The following is a 5,427-nucleotide window of genomic DNA, read 5'->3' on the forward strand; positions in this document are numbered from 1 at the left end:
TACCAATTAGAAAACACTGCTACACGTCAGAAGTAGGTAACAACACCGCCACCCTGCTATCCTTTTACCTCATTTCAGAAGAGAATAAATCTTTGTTCAGTCATTCATCTGCTTGAAAGATCTGTCTTAAAACAACTAAATAGATTTGTTTCTTCTTTAGAGCCAGCAGAGACCAGCAAACATGTATCATGCTTTCACTAATTATTTTAGATGCCTTTGTAGTCGTGAGCCGACATAAACCAACCCTTCTCGACTGACCCAACGAAACGTCCAGGATGTGACCACTAGAGAGAGAGAGAGAGAGAGAGAGAGAGAGAGAGAGAGAGAGAGAAACAGACTGTCAGAGTGAGTCGCGGGCGTACTCAGACGGTACTCATTTTCAGCTGAATAGACTGAAGCTACGTGAAATGAAGTACGTTGATCATGGATGTAACGCATCACTCGATCCAGAACTTGAACACCCGATATTATGGTTGTGAGTCGATTATCTTAAGTCACTATGTCACGTGCCGTCACGAAATGAAGTCCTTTACGTGGAAATAAAAACAGAATGTCAAGACAAGAATGTTTTTCATCATGGGATAACTTGATCAGGGCGTAATCACTAGCAATAACGAAAATGCCGATTTGGTTATAGTCCAATACTTGATGAGCTCTCATTTTATTGCTGCCCCGAAAATTTTGCTAAAAGTATACATAGCACGGTGGTGCTCCAGCATGACCACAGCCACTTGGCTGAAACCCATAAATAAATAAATAAATACTTCCGAGACCTACTCACAGAAACCCACAAGAACTACAGTCATCCTGATAACTGAAGCTATAACGCTACACTAGTTGTTTTTTTTTTCGGACCACGCCAGTTCGCTCGGACCGTACTCGTTACCCTCATTCATCTTTCAACAATTTACCGGGAGAATCACTTCCCTCTCCCGCTTCTCTTTTTTTCAAATTAAACATGGGAAAGTAAATGAGAAATTGGCCAAAGGAAAAGGCGTCTGTAGTTGGCCTTTCCAATCTGGTCCATCACAACCTCATTTTATAAGGCCACCAGTCGGATAAGCATCACCTGTCCTTCCAGTCCAAATGAAAATGGTTGGAAGATCATTGTAAAGGACACAGTTGATAGCCAGATCTATCTGGTACCTGACAATATGCGTTCTACATAAATCCACAAGTTAGCATTGGACGAATGCGTCCAGAAGTTTCGTCTCCCTGCATGTATCTCGGATAGGTCCGGCTGATGGCGCATTCGTGCTTGTGGAGTTTATATTACATTGTCAATGCCACCCCTCCCCACACACACACCGGTAGCACTGCCAGGTCAGAGATTTCTGGAATTTAGTTACAGTTCCCGGCCCGAAAAAACTCCTTCAGAATAGACCAGTTAGTTAATTTTCATCTACGTCCAGATTTCGAGAAACTCCACGCTTTTGTTCGCCATTAATACTTTATTGAACGCCAATGTGAAACTTCCACCAGCCGCAACGCCCGACTGGTAGTGGGCTGCGATTGTTTAACGACATTCTAGATGCCAAGTATGTCAATAATAATAGATTTTCTTTATTATTGCTGCCAAGACCCATTCATTTATACAACAAAAACTCTTTCGGACATATTACATATGTGGCGAAAGAATCGAAAAGAATCGAAAAACGAATGGAGAACTAGAGACTTTATGCAACGTATTCAAACGTATTACCACAATAACAACAGTAATAATAATAATAATAATAATAATAATAATAATAATAATAATAATAATAATAATATACTAAGAAACAGCCACAAATCTACATGCCCACAATCATCCTCTGTACAATATATTCAACTGCAAGAACAATCTTACTGCAATAGAAAAATGCTCACCTTGAGAAAAATCAACATCCAGAATAACTGAATGAAATCATCAAAAGCTGATACGGATGTAAAGATCCTTTACTGATGAACAAAGCCACAACTGAAGTATGTAGGAACAGAAAGAATGGACTGAACACTGCATTGATGGACTACAAAAAGACTTTTGACACTTTCCTACAAGTGGATTTTAGCAACATTAATCTGGAGTGATGTAGCATTAATAAGCTTGAACATGTTTAAAACTTTACAAGTTTAAATGGATAACAACTTTACAGATCCAAACAAAATAGAGAACTGGTTAAGTGAATTCTTCTATATCAGAATAGGAATGTTCCAAGGAGTCTTTTACTCCTGTATTTACTGCTTATACGTTCAATTTCGATAAACTAAATCCTGATTGGTTGAGTGTTCAGCTACAATGGTGATAACCCATCGTTTCGTCGTTGTGGACCACTTCAAGCCACAGAGGGTAATTAGAAACACTACTATAACCACTACGTGAATTCGGTAGGGAAATCGAGATGGCTTAGTAGGATACACCTGGGTAACTTTAAAAACGAGGAACATTAATAAGTTGTTAGGTAAAGAAACAGATGAGCGAAGAGAGAAATAAACCAGAAACAGAGTAGCAAGATATTTAGGGATTAATGGATTAAAAAGAGGATAAAATAACAATTGAGCGAATCTGTGTTAAACAAATATTATTGACGTGTACGATTATTTGAAACTGAGCTAAATGTCAAACGTAAAATAATAGGTAGAAATATTATAGCTGTCCTAACAAAGATATACATTCCTATCATTGTCAGTTAAGAGAATTAGTGCATCTACGTAAGAAACAAGAAAATTAATTACTTCATATAGAATAAAACTACACTTAACCGAACCAGAAATATATTTTATCACAAGAATTGTCAGTTTGAAATACACATTAAATATTCGAAAAGTCTATTATACATTATTTAACGTAGGATTACAAATATATCAAGAGAAAAATAAAGGGAAATTAATACAAATTATCAGAAACACGATTAAAAGTTACCATTTCCCATTTAAAAGAGAGACAAATGTAACAGAAACTTGTTCGGTGCATGGATAGATAATAAAAATAAATTATAAGAAATTACAAATTCTAAATTGAAATAGAAGCAGGATTGAGAAAACCAGAAGTAAAGAAAATTATTGAAAATGGAGTAATATGTTTGTGGATATCGAAGGGAAAACAATATCGATAGTATTTGCAGCTGTAGAAGTAATAGAATATCGAACATCAACAAAACCGTAAAAACCAGTGTTCACAACACTACATGCTGCCTAAAAAGTAATCCTTGTAAAAGACCAGATTCTGCACAATGCATTTTAATTCAATTACACTCAAACTGTACAAACATAGCAAACTGCACTAGCATTCAACACGATACACACTCTACGGAATCGTCACTAAACAATATAACACAACTTCTATATGACATACTGCTGAGAAGCACGCAGCTCAATGGTAGACTGAAGGCTTTGTAACTGAGGCACAGAAAGAAAATTTTCCCACCAGATGCTACCAAAAACTTAATAATAGTGTCAGACATCTCGAAAATCAATATGTAAACTGAAGCTGACGTGCTGTTTAAGGACTCTGACAAAGCGTCTTTCTTCATACTGAAAAACAAAAGATGAGTATAAGAGTACGCATTAACCAGGTCAAGTTTGCGAATTTTTATCTTGGCTTCTATAAAGGCAAGTTACTGGTGGACAGTCCGGTCAAATTACTTGGTTTCGTTTTGGACTAAGGATGGATAGGAACTAGAATGAATTTACATGCGACGTGGGCAATCTCATCTAGCAATGGCTGAAAGAAATCTATTTCTGACAGGCAAAGTATAGCTGTCGAATTCCTACAAATCTCTGAGTTACATTTCCGGCTGGTTGTTGTACATTTTATCTTTCGCTCTTCCTGGATGGGATGGGTGTTACTGGCAAAAATAGTCTCTGCGGCACGAAGAACTCGGTATTATGTGACAAATGATGCGTAACAACGTGCTGATATTTCAGCATCTTTGAAGATTCCTATACAATAAGCAGGTGTGTGGTCATCTTGTGTCAGTGAAAATTTACCTTATGTTGGATATTTAATAAATCTATAACGTGGATCAAATATTTGTCAATTCTGGGTTCCTGGTACTTGGAATATGTTTAGAGGATCAGACAAACTACCAATCGATCAATGACCTTCGATAAAGTTGAACCTTACTTCCTTTATAGGGTTAGTATGGGGAATGATTGATAATATTCTAGGTAGTACTCTAGGTGTCGATGAAGATCAACTGAGGTATCTGCACACAAAGGGACACAATTCAACTCATCACGATTATTCAAACTGATTTACTGTATTATATGGAACACTTATTGTCAGAAGAAAACCAATCCATGTATCAGTTGTGTCATTGAAATAATTCCTGTGGTGCCCGTATTGAGTGAGAAGGAAGTTGGATATTACCTGTATGGTACTTATTGCACCTGTATGGTACTTATTGCAAATGCGGTAGTTGGTGCTGTGGAGTGATCAGTTTGCATATTGAATAAGCGCATCTAAAGCGTCTCTTTGAAAGCATCGCATAGAGGTAATACATACCTGTGGAATTTACAAGGAACTAGTAACGGACCACTCCATTGAAGGGTTATGAGAAAAGGGACTTTTAGACGCTGCTTGTAATCCCATGTTGAAAAGTCCTTCCGAAGACACAACTCAACTTATCTTTGTCATCATTTAGAGAACTTCCCAAAACATCCCCAATGATACGTTGTACTAAAGTTCTATAGAAACAAGCGCTGGCGTTCCAACAACCACACCGAGCGACTGGTAGTTCCAGTAACTGCATTGAGCGCAGATATATTCTAAATATCATCACCCTAATCCTGGTGTACCCTTTACATAGTGATTTTCATCTCAGACCAAACCCTCATCAACTTCTTCAAGTACCACTGGAAGTAGAAAATAAGCATAGAGTGAAAAGAGCTCTTCTCAGTATAATTGCTGAATGGTCGTTGAGAAGCAAGACTTGGGTGAATGAATCGACATGGACATAAAGTTATACGCTCGACACCTTCCAGTTGGTGGAACGTATTTCCCTTTGTTAATTAGTATAATATAGGCCCCGTAGGTGTTCCTTAATTAGCCCTAGTGGACTGTTCCTTTATTGAAATACATATGCGTGTGATTTTACATTAATTCTGTTTTTTCTTTTTTTGTTTTGTTTCTGCCTGTCGTATCTGAACCATACAGACTGTAAAAACACAACCACACACAACCACCATCACCACCTCAGCCACTGCCGCCACCCGCAACAGCCACCCGCAACAGCCACCACTACCACCACTACAACCACTGCAGCCACTACAGCCGGCACCACTTTGTAACACCGCTTCGTAATATCCTTTCATCGGTCGCCCTTGTGAGAATACATGAAAGCTAGCAAGTCATTCAATGCTCTTTTACCAGCCATCGACACCGTCAATTCCTATTATCGATGTCATAACCACCATCACCACACCACCAACACCACCACCACCACC

The sequence above is a fragment of the Octopus bimaculoides genome, chromosome 14, assembly GCF_001194135.2.
Source record: "Octopus bimaculoides isolate UCB-OBI-ISO-001 chromosome 14, ASM119413v2, whole genome shotgun sequence".
Lineage (NCBI taxonomy): Eukaryota > Metazoa > Mollusca > Cephalopoda > Octopoda > Octopodidae > Octopus > Octopus bimaculoides.